General features: G+C 36.8%; 1 pseudogene; it reads right to left on the reverse strand.

The window, feature by feature from the left end:
• Positions 1-2,382: 2,382 nt before the first annotated feature.
• LOC113268079 (Y-box-binding protein 1-like) overlaps positions 2,383-12,955 on the reverse strand; it is a 29,070-nt pseudogene continuing 18,497 nt past the window's right edge.

The raw sequence follows: 12,955 nt of genomic DNA on the forward strand, positions 1-12,955 counted from the left end.
CCCCCCACCCCGCCCCAGAGATTGTTAAGGTTTGTTACTGTGGAAACACAGAAGATTCCTTGAGAGCAAGAAAAGGAAACTTGGATTTATAGTGAACACTTCAAACATTACATATACCAGCCTAAAGTCAAGGTACCTCTTTAAAGGTTAGAAGTAGCTAAAGGTTAAGAAGAATAGGAGCCAAACTATGTCTGCAGCTTTTGAAAATAGAATATAAAGCAAAAGACGTTGCTAGACCTGGGACTGTCCCAATTTTCCTCTGGTCAATTTATGTACCACCTTCAGTCAAGGAAGGCTAGGATTAAAAATGTTAACTCTTGACTTTCTACTCTGATTCCTTGTGCCACACAGTTCCTATATTAAGAGTAGAAACATTTAGAATCTGGTTTTAAATACATTTAAATGAGAGGATTTCGTCACAAATAATATTGAGGGCTTGTATCTTCTGTCTTATATTTTCCATTTTAAGCACAATTAAATGAGCAGAAAGGGCTATTTCTCATAGGCAGAAATTGGCATATACATTCTATTATTTAAAAAAGAACCCTATATTCTGAGGGCTAGAATTTGAGTACCAGGGGATGAACTACATGTAGAGAATTGAAAGCCAATTTCATAAAGACTTTTGCACCCTAATATGCAGAGCAGTTAGAACCAATTCTAATTGTAAAAGGTAGGGCTTCATGTTTATTGCCTTGTTGCCTTCTAATTACAGAAGTAGAATTTTTCATTCAAAACATTTCATCATGGATTTTTGCTGCCTAGGGGGTCTGAGATCAAGAGAATATATAATTCCTAAATTTTGGAAGGAGAGATTTGTCATGGTGTTTGGTCAACTTCTCCATTTCTCTGCCCCTGAGTACTATCAAGTGTCAACTGTCATAATAAAGTGGTATCAACCTGTCATGGAGATGGATCCCTCAGATAGACTCAGATATAGAATTAAAAGTAGGAAGTTTCATATGAACACTCAGTCAGAACTATGCATTCCTGTTTTGCCCCGGGGCTTTCTGATTTATCCATTCATCACCCTCAGGTTTTAGAGTTCTGTGTTTTGCAAAAAAAAAAAAAAAAAGGAAAGAAAAGAAAATCAATGCCTCTTTAAAATTGTCCACCAAAAAAGCCATTTTTATTTGTGGGAAATTTAGAGATGACTTCCACTCAAGATGAAGGTTTTAGATCTTTATTAACTTGTCTGTTTTTCTTGCCAAATTAAGAATTCTGGGATTAAATTAAATTAGTGTGACTTCCATTTTCCTATTTGATACAGTAAGAAACAGAAGGAGGGATTATTTTGGAAAGTTATTTTATCTATGAAAATTTTTAAAAACCATGAATTAGTGGAAATTGTTCATTGGATAATTTCATGTTTATAGTTCCATACCTGGTAAATAAAATAAAATATGATGATTTTACATTCACCTTTTTGCAAAAATTAGGAGAGAAAATAGATTTAAACTGAGCTGAAAATTAGAACTCAACCAATATTTTTTGAAAAGCAAATGTGGTTGTTTGACCACTCTGTGCATACCAGCACTCACATCTTCACTTATTTCATGGAACCTAAGGTGTTACAATTTTTCCATGACTAGTCCCAAGTGGAGGAACGCTAAATGGGCTGCGGAAGCACCACTATAAGGACTACATATATGATGAGATTAAGGCTTTAACCTCCAGTTTGAAATAGACGTGTGTGTCTTCATCTGAGAGTAATTTCACTAAGTGATTAGAAACCTTAACTGATCAATAATAAAAAAGAAAAATATTTCTGGAGAGACTTTATTTTTTATAACTCAACTGAAAAGAAAACTTCACTGTTCTGATCTTAGTCTGAATTCTTAGTAAGAAAGACATCTACAGTAACAAAAGAAACGTGCTTTCTTAAAGACGGAATTGAGATGGGAATAATCTCCCATAATATCTGATGACTTAGCAAGATTAAAATGAGAGGTTTCTGTAGACCTCTGTCTCTTAACGCAGCAGTTATTGATCCTTTTTTTCTGTTTGACAATTTAAGAACTTTATTAATAGGTGCTTGCTGTTTGTTGACTTTTTTTTTAAATATCAAGTTGTAAACTCTCATTACAAATGAAAAATGTGGATCTTAAAAAATCTCGACTAGATATGAAACAGTTAAAAACCTTCTGAAGGTGTATTGAAAAAAACATATTTGTCATTACCGAAAAGAGATATCTTTAGGTAAAAATAATAAAAACCCCATGGTAATGCAGATAGTTCTACTTATCTGGTCAATGGGCAAAAAGCAAGCACTTACGGTCTTCATCTCCAATCTTTTATTCATTTCTTGTTGCTGGAATTTCATATGCATTTCTTCGCGTTGGATGACTAAACCAGATGATGGTAGAGATGGTAAAACAGCATTTACTCAGCCCCACCCTGCTCAGCCTGGTAGCTGATGAATTCTCAGCTGGTGGATCTGCTTGCTGCTTTTGTCTCCTAGCTCTCTTGTACTTTAGGGTTTTCCGGGCATCTGTGCAGGTAATTGAAGTTGCAGCTGTACCTACGCATTGAAGTGGCTACTGACCTTACAGACCTTGGGTCTCATCTTGATTTTCTTTATCTTCGTCATTGCCGACCTCCCTAGGCTGTCGTTGGCTAGGAGGGCCCCTTTGGAATTGTGATCTGAACACCGATGCATATTGTCTCACTGGTCTACCTTGTTCCCCTGCACCCCCATTGCCAGCTCCTGCCATCACCTCTCCCTGCACAGGAGGATTGGAGGACTGCGATCCGAGTCTGTAGGGCCTCTGCCTATAGTGAGGTGGGAATCCTCACCTGCCGGAGGGCGGCGCTGTGGGACATGGGCTTCTGGAGCATTTTCCCCGCCCTCCTCCTTTTCCCTGCTCTCACTCTTCTAGTAGTTGTGCTGGCAGTTGTGTGGAGGACCCCTGTAATGTGGAGAGCATTTGTAATGGTTATGGTGGGCTGCATATTTACTGCCCTGCACTGGAGCTCCACCAGGGCCTGTCACAGAAGCTGCCTCCACACCCTCTTCTCCTTCAACAGCATCAAACTCCACCATCTCCCCATCTCCTACACTGCCAAAGAACATCCTGGGCCTCTTCTTTTTTATGGCCGTCTGGTGTACAAATACACTTCCTTGATGTCATTCCTGTTGATGAAACCGCATCCATTTCTTACACTGAACCATTTGACTCTTCTCAAAACCTTCCTTGTGATGACCTTCTTGTCACCCCAGGCAGGCGCCAGTGATGTGAGGCCACCTGGCTGCCACTCCCTGCACTGCTGCCCATGGGTGCTGGGCTTGGTGTCTGCAGTGCTTATGGCAAGGGCTGTGGCGGCTGGTGGGTCTTGTCCTCGGTGCTCAGGGTTGCGGGGAAGGTGACCGGGGCCGGCTGCAGTAGGGGCGCCTCTTCCTGGGGTATGATGGTAACTGCCCCTGGCCGCCCCATAGTAGGACTATTGGGCTGCTCTGGGCTCTCTGGGGTCCGCTCACTGCTCCCGCTACCTATGGAACAGATGAAACCGTTGTTGGTCCTTTTTCACCGCTTCAGAACCATGTGTCTTTAGGTCATCTGCCAAGGAACCACCCATCAAACGTAGAGATTCTTAAGCTCTAGTGTTATTAGATATACAGCAGAATAAAATCACAGATTCAAGCTCCACAGCAAAGAGAAAGGAACAAACTCGGGCGCCTTGGTGGCTCAGTCGGTTGAGTGTCTGACTTTGGCTCAATTCATGAACCCAGGGTCCTGGGATCCAGCCCCCTGTCAGGCTCCCTGCTTTTCAGGGAGTCTGCTTCTCCCTCTCCCCACCTTCCTGCTCCTACTCTCTCCTGCTCTCGCTCTCTCTCTTAAATAAATAAATACATAAAATCTAAAAAAACCCAAAACTGATCACGCACACAACATAGATGAAACTCAAAGTCATTATTCTTAGTGAAAGAAGCCAGACACAAAATAGTGCATATTGAATAGTTCCACCTAAATAAAACTCTAAAATGCAAACTGATCCATAGTGATAGAAAGCAGACCAGTAGTTATCTAGGACGGGGGGGGGGGGGGGGGGGGGTTGGGATGGACTGCAGGAGGGGCGTAAGGACACTTCTGGAGTTAATGGAAACAACTTTTTGTATCTTGTGATGGTGGTTTCTCAGGTGGATACATCTCTTAAAACTCATGGAAATGTACTCTTTAAATGGGCACAGTTTGTTGGATATAAATTTTATCGCAATACAGTTATTAAAAAACCGTGGAGATTCAAGATTTCAGCAAGAGTAGACTAGAGCATGTCAAACCCGAGAGGAGCCAAAATGTATTATTTGGTTTTACAAGCTTTCTACAATAATGTTTCCATTCTGTATTCTCAATCACAAAACTTAAAAAGACTAATTTAAGCATTTTTCACAGATGACAACTTCTTTGCTATGAACCGATAGGTGCTATTCAAACAGTGTTCATTTGTGGGTATGCTGGCATACCTCATTTTATTGTGCTTCGCTTCATTGCACTTCCCAGACCCTGCATTTCTTATAAATCGAGGGTTTGTGGCAACCCTGCCTGGAGCAAGTCTATTGGTACCATTTTTCCAACAGCATTTGCTCACTTCCTGTCTCCGTGTTTGGTGATTCTCGTAGTATTTAAAACTTTTTAAGTATTATTGTATCTGTTATAGTGACCCGTGATCAGTGACTATGACTCACTGAAAGCTCAGATGATGGTTAGCATTTTATAGCAATGAAGTTTTTTAAATTAAGGTATGTACAGTGTTTTTTAGACATAATGCTATTGCTCACTTAATATACTATGGTAATAGGGTACATAACTTTTGTATACACTGGGAAACCATCAAAAATTCCTTTGACTTGCTTTATTGCGACATTTGCTTTATTGCAGTGGTCTGGAACTAAATCTACAGTATCTCTGAGGTATGCCTATGATTCTTTGGTACTACATAGAAGTGCTATGGTATTCTAATCATTGTTGCTGTGGATCAGAAAAGAAGCAGTGTAGATTTTACATATAAATTATTCTTTCCCATTAAATGAATATTAATTTGTGTCAACCAACCAAAGATTTGCAGACATTCAGAAAAGGGAAAAATGTATCATTAAATCTCCACAAAGTAGGTATGTTGTTAACATCTCAACTCAAAAGTGCTTGCCATATTTATATAGTGTGAGAAAAAAAAATCACTTTTAATGTTTGAATTTTACTTTTTGGTTTTGTAGGGTTTTTTTAAAGATGCGTGAGATGTATAAGAGCTTTATGTCCTATACACATTATTTATACCTATACAGTTTAAATATTATTATAAAAATAACTCAAAGTCATTTTTCTTTAAAAGGAATTTTAAAGTTATTCCAATTTAAGAAATACCTAAAAAGATCACTTTGAAAATGTTGATAAATTTGTTGTAATTTTCTATCTGCTAATATTACTTCTATCAAAAGTAGTATGTCATTAAAATTCTGTATGGAAGCATTATTCGTTTGAAGTCATAATATTCCCTCTGGTTGTTCATTGTAAATATATAATATTTTAGAGATATCATAAACTAAATAGGGGTTATTGACTTGGCCTGATAAATGACTATGACTTCATTCAGAAACTATTAAAACTCATTTCTGTTTATAAACTGCCATTATCTAATGTATAGACTATAAGAAGTTCACAAATGGGGATTACTGATATGTATGGCATAATTTTTGAAGAACTGGTGGCATCAGTGTATTTTTTCCTTGAAAAACTGCATTTTTAAAAGATATTTCTGATAATTTCCCTGTTGGTAATGTTAAAAACAAGTATGTTTTCCTTAGCAACCAGGGTACATAATGAGAAAACTGAAGACTGAGAAGATTCTGTGAGTCCATTTGTTACAGCTAATGCTAAACCGGCAGAAAGGCATTTCCTGAGGATTTTCTCATGCTCTCCATTTCGATAAACCTGAAAATCATGGCTCAAAACACCAATGTAAGCAAGCAGGCAGCTAGGATTCACTCCACTTTGAAAAACAGGAAAAACAACAACAAAATAAGAATACCTATTAGAGAAAGCCCAAAATTGTACTGGAACAAAATTTCATAGCAATTAGAACCTCTCCCTGTCCTCGTTTTCCTTTTGTTCCCATCCAACAACCAACTGGACAGTAGGCCTTGAAATTTCAGAACAGTTCTGTTTCACAGTCAACACAAAGATAGCATTCCCTTGTTTTTAAGATTTATTTATTTATTTATTTATTTGAGAGTGAGAGAGAGCAGGAGCAGGAGGGGCAGAGGGAGAGAGAAGCTCAAGCAGACTCCCGCTGAGTGTGGAGCCCAATATGGGGCTTGATCTCACAACCCAGGTATCACGACCGTCCAGGTGCCCTAGGATTCCTTTGTTTTTAGAAGAGAAGTTTTTCCCAAGTGAATCCTTACGATGGGTTTAGTGAAGAGCCGATTATTTTCATGGGAAAGCTAATCAAAGCTATTAGGACTTAAAGTGGAAATATTCAATGATACCTTTTGTGTGGCCAGGTATTTTTATACATTGAAATCCACTTAATACCAATTTTTACCAGTTTTGCCGAGCGAGAATAGTGAAAAAGGGCTCACGTATTAGATATAGCTAGCCACACTTGTATAAGCCAACACTATTCAAAGCAAGATAGTTAAGTAATTCGTTAGATCAGACTGAAATCTTTATTTCCACTGACTGGGTGTTGACTTCTGCGAGTTATTTCCCCTTTCTGAATCTATTTTATATCTTTAAATGAAGTGGATAGACTAGATCTGACACGTTCAGTCAAAGCTTCCACAGATATACCTCAGAGGACCCTAGGGATCAGAATGGAAAGTGAATAGGCAAACGTCTCTCAACCTGTCCCTCACCCCCATCCTCACTCCCATTCAACAGTAAACACCGCTATTATGTATTTCTAGACTGGGTTTAGTGGACTTTTTTTTTTTAAGAGATAATGGACCTAGAAATATATTTTTAAGTGCTTGTAACTATTAGAATAAATTATCTCTATGGTGCCTTCTAAGATCTGTAATTAAACCTAGCATTGAAAAGTGGCAGTTAGAACTTATTATTACTATAAATAATGACACCAGCATGTCACTAAAAGATAGACATTTTTAATATAATAAGTTACCCACTTAAAAACCAGGTTGTGAGGCATAGATTTGTTCCTAAGTTGGCTATTTGGAAGATGGAAGGCATTTTTCCATGGAAACAATTTTAAGGTGAAGTCAAAAAAATGAAAAGAAAAGAAAACTAATTTAACTGCCAAAGTCAAAATGGTCCATTTTCAATAAGGAAGAGTGGGAGAGATGTTCTCATAAAAGCTGCAATTAAAATTCAGTAGCATAGATGGACTTTTTAAAATCTTTATTTGTAATATTTGAAGACAAATGACTTTAGAGATATTTAATCTATTTCACTGTCTTCTTTGATTTTGAAAGTTACCAGAGACATGATTTGAGAGAGAGCTCTTTACTAGTGTTGGCATGATGACTGGGAAATAAAAGAATTAAAAAATTTAAAAAGCCAATGGTCATTTAATTTCATTCAGAATGAGAGATTTGCTCAACTCCACTTAAATCCTGAGACCCCTCAAACTTTAAAACTTTGTGTTAAAAGTAGGGGGGGAAACATCATCAGTAGCTTTCACTGTGTAACTATCCCTACCTTTGCTCAAATATATAGATTTTTTTTTTTAAGATTTTATTTATTTATTTATTTGACAGAGAGACACAGCCAGCGAGAGAGGGAACACAAGCAGGGGGAGTGGGAGAGGAAGAAGCAGGCTCACAGCGGAGGAAGCCCAATGCGGGGCTCGATCCCAGAATGCTGGGATCACGCCCTGAGCCAAAGGCAGACACTTAACGACTGTGCTACCCAGGCGCCCCACAAATATATAGATTTCTAATCAGAAGATGCTGATAACTCAGGGAGTAGCTCTGTTAAGACAGGTGGAATGTTTATATGTTTTTAAAATCTGCTCTGAGAGGGGGCACCTGGGTGGCTCACTGGGTTAAGTGTCTGACTCTTGGTTTCCACTCAGATCATGATCTCAGGGTTGTGAGATTGAGCCCCACGTTGGGCTCCACACTGGCCAGGGAGCCTGCTTAAGATTCTCTCTCACCCTTTCCTTCTGCCCCTCCCCCTGCCCTCTCTCTCCATCTCTTTCTTCCCCTGAATGAATGAATGAATGAATGAATAAATAAATAAAATCTTCTCTGAGGTAAAAATTTCCGTTTTAAAGATTAATAAAGAAGATGAATCCTTATGATTTTTTTTTGTTTAAAAGATTAATAAATGAAGATCCAGAAAAAGAAAACTTAAGCAAATCTGTCTATGCAATTTAGTCAATAAAAATACAAATATTTACTTATTTTAAATACTATTAATTCTACTTAATTCAAAATATCATATTTGGAACTGTTTCCAATACCCTATCAGAAAGTTTATTTCACTTATGCTGGAATATTTTCAGACTAAATACTGTAAATGGGAGAAGATGGTTTAGAATCCATAGCTTATTAATACATTGTTCAGCATTCTGAATAAATGGGACAAACTTCAGAAGCAATCATAATTTCTATGAAATTCTATGTTCACCAACATAGAATTTAATAATTCTTGGTTGTTTATATATTTTGGAAGCATCAGTGTCCTTCTTGACCTTCTAGCAGTGAAATAATTGGGCATCCCACAAAGATTCTAGTTTCCATGAGCCTGATTGTGGGAAATGGAAATCCCATATTATTATATCCCAAGATTATACTTACCATGGAGAAAATTGCATGATCATGCTGACCTAAAAGTTAATATGCATTGGGCACTTTGCATATATTCTGAAACCTTGCAATAATGAAGGAAAATTGCTAGTAGTTTCTGTAACTACTGTACTATAGTTAATCTGTATCGTTTCATCATTAAAATAAGAATTCTTCCTTTTTTTTTTTTTTGAGCACCAATATAGGACCTCTTTCTTTACCCAGTCACAAATACACAAAATTCCTTTCCCAGCTTTTATGATAGGAATACACTAGTGTCTTCTCTCACGCACACACACACAAATTATCTTTCCAATTCCCCACTTCCCCTATTACAGCACAAATTTCACTGAACAAGAAGCTTGAAGGTTGAGCATATTCCCATAAGATTTTAAACATTAGAAGGAATGTGCTTCTTAGGTCATTATTTTTAGGAAGATAGTATGTACTTTTCCAGGCAGAGGTTTCATTTTGATATGAGCATGATTGATATATTCACATATAGTAGTTCTGTGTCATTTGGGGGAGATAGGCATCGCCAAACACACACACGTGCATCATGTGGTATATGAAAATATGGCTTCATTAGATTTTTGTTTAATTCCGGGAAGTACTTTCTTGGAAACATATATTTCAGAAGGAAAAAATATATATATATTTCCGTTTTCTGGGAAAGCAAAACCAAGGGGCCGAGTATGACTTTTCTTTACAAAATATTTGCGTGGTCTTCCAACCCTGTCAGTATATTGGTGGATGCTGTCTTTCTTCTATATTTTCTTTCTCCCTGTATGGAAGCTAAAATGTGACTAGGTGGGCAAGAAAGATGTTCTATATAAAGTTCTTTGGCAGCAATTTGAATCTATTTGCTATCCTGGCTTATTAATCTATACCCCACACATGTGAAGAATTACATATGCCAAACCAAAAATCTTATTTACTATAAAATAAAATTTTAAATACAATATTCTATAAATTATACTTATTTAACAAAAATGTTTCCATTAATCTCTTGCCAAATGTTATTACGTAAGATATACTATACGGTGTTTCTTAGTTCAAAATCATGACTGGGAACAGTTTTGAAAAAGGACAATGACTTTTAGAAACTCAAAGGTAACAGTTTTTTGTATTTTTTCATAATTAATCTTGTGTGTAAATAATGGGCTTTGTAAGATTCTGTTTCTAAACCCCATTCCTAAAGTCTTAATCTTCATAAAATTTATTAAAAGTACACTAATTTAAAATTCTAGTTAAATAAAAATTAAGATATACTTGTTCTAGAATTACCAAGCAAAAATTTGAAAAGGAAAAGGCAGTAACTGATGTCAACTGATTATACTGTGTTTAGTAAGGTTTTGTCCAAACCAGCCTTATTTTCTATGGTGACAGGATTAGCAAATTACATGTTGTTGATAGAGAAAGCCCTTAACTTTATTTAGGCATTACCAAAATCTTTCATGGTATTTCTTCTAAAATACCAGGAAGGTATTTATTGGCACAGCAATATAATCCACTGAAAAACTCCCAAAGAGTATGAATCTTAATGGATTCATAGCAATGGGAAAAGATGTCTTTTATGGACTGGTACAGGGCTGTTAACAGTTTTATCAACAACTTGGAAGATGAGAGAGAAGACATGGTTATCAAATTTATAAATGATTAAAAACCAGAAAGGTTAATTAATGTAAGAAATAAGATTCAAGCAAATGTCTGTAAGTATGAAAAGCCAAGTCAGCATGATGAATTTTGACAGATATAAATGTAGAATATGTATTTTACACTAAATGATATATAAAAGTAGCTGTGAAAACCAACTTGAAAATGATTATGTGTAGTTTTCTGTGTCCAAATGTGTGTGTGTGTGTCCACGTGTATGCCGGCAAGAGTTAGTAGTTTTATTTACAAATAAATTTTACATTAACTAAGAGTATCAAATGACAATTAGAAGAAGTGCCGGAAGCTTGAGTTGCACTGATAGAAAAATATTGTCTTGACAAGAGAAATACCAACTCCTCTGTGCTCTCTCTGGTTGTACTGCAGCATTATATGCAAGTTTGGGAACCACAATTCAAGGTCAACAATGACAAACTGGATAACTTTTCCATCAGTGATTCTTAATCTTTGGGAGATCACAGATATTATCTCCTTAGGACTCTCAAAGAAGCTATAGATATCTCTCCAGAAAAAAAAAACACATATACACAGAATTTTATATACAATTTCAGAAGGTTTACAGCATTCCTGAAACTCATATATGAATTTCCTATGTGTTCATGGACTTTAGCTTAAGAATCTCTGATCTAAGACCAAGTAGTGAGGCAGTAAGGATTGTTGGTTCTCTAACATATGAAAACAGTTAAAGGAGTTAAAGATGTTTAGTTTGAAATAAAGAACACCAAAAGGGTAGGAACAAAATAGCTGTCATCAAACATTTGAATAATTTTCGTGTTCAAGAGTTATTATATTTATTTTATGTATCTCCAATGAGAAAGATAGAAACACCAGAGAGACATATTTTGTGTAAGTAGAAATAGAATGAATGGGAGGAATTTAATTCAATTTAACATTCAATCAGTGCTTTCCACATGGTATGCTAGACTAGGAGGGCGAATGTAAAAATCAAATGAATAAAACATAGTCTCTTTCCTTGGGATGTTTGGAGAAGAAAGTTCTAGCTCAAAAAGTAAATTCCCTTTAAAGAAGAATATTTTTTAAAAAATGCCAGCCCTTTTATGACTATATGGTATAGATATTTTATCAACCTAGAGTAGATTTTTATTACTAGGAAAATAATGATTTGAATGACCACACTTAGTAATGCCAATGGAGCATATTTTAGTAGGGCTCATTGCCCCATGAAAAGGAACATGACAGCAACTTTGGGGGCTACCCATAGCTTTATTCTGAAATTTCCTTTGTATACAGAGGTGATAGCTAGAGTGTAGGTAAAAAATATGTGTGAAGCCAATGAGCATCCTGAGAAAAAGGAATCCAGATTTCTTCCTCTTTTAGGATCCACCTTATTAGAGCTTCTGTCATAGATTGAAATGTTCCAGATGGATATTTCCTGCAGGAAAAGAACCTCAAACTAAACTGTTTCCTGAAAGGTGACAGCAAGCCCTATATGTTCTTGAATGAGAGCTCATTCTAGCAGAGCATGCTATTTAGGTGTGGAAGCCCTACTGACCCAACCACATTGACAGAGCGGGTCCATTTCAGTAAAATGTTTGACCATGTCGGTGTAATCCAGAAGAACTGCAATCTTCAGAGCACAGAGTAGCATGCCATCCTTTAGTACTATCTACTGGTACCTGGGCTGGTAAAGTTATCTGTGAGCCACTGAATGCAAATGTGGGGGGCAGGGTTCCATCAGTTCTCAACATTGACAGTCTTTGGGTTGCAGTGGAACTATAGCATCTGGGAAGTGGTCACAGTAGGCTCTCCAATCCTTGTCCTTGTGAGGAACATTAAAAACTAAAATTATGGGCTAAGGGTGTAGAAAATCAAGAGGGAGATGCTGGTCTTCCTGGAGTTATTAATTGAAATCATTAATAAAAAGGAAAGAACAAAACCATCATTTGTTCCAAAGGTCACTGAATCCCGAAGGGAGTATACCTGGATTTGTAAATTTGCATTTTCCTTTCCTGTCTTGTCTATTATAAGTTAGAATAGTGATGGGAACTGAAAAGAAGATAATGCCCTAGTTTATTTTCTCAAATTAAAGTCCAAAAATTATGGTAGAAGGAATGTTTTCTCAAAGCCTAAAAATCGCGCTAGAAGGAAACAAGATCAATTGACTGATATAATGCACTGCTCACTGCAAAGGGCCTGTTGACCTTGAACACTATTTCCTTGATCTATAGGTTGAATATGAAAACTTTAATTCTGGATAGTTCTAGAACATTGATGCTTCTGTGGATGGACATTATCATCAAATTGATGGGGCTTTACCCCATGGTAATTAAATATACATCTATGGGTTCAATGCCTAGTCATCAATACATATTTTTTTAATTAATAAAAATTCAGATGACTTTAGTGTGCAGCCAGGGTTATGAACCATGATCATAGAGCAATGATTCTCGAAGTGTGGTGTAGCAGTGTTAGCATCACCAGGGAACCTGTTGGAAATGGAGATTCTCTGGTCCAATTTTGACCTACTGAATCAGAAACTCTGACAGATGGAACTCAGCATTCACTGTTATAATA

The sequence above is a fragment of the Ursus arctos genome, unplaced genomic scaffold, assembly GCF_023065955.2.
Source record: "Ursus arctos isolate Adak ecotype North America unplaced genomic scaffold, UrsArc2.0 scaffold_8, whole genome shotgun sequence".
NCBI classification, from domain to species: Eukaryota; Metazoa; Chordata; class Mammalia; order Carnivora; family Ursidae; genus Ursus; species Ursus arctos.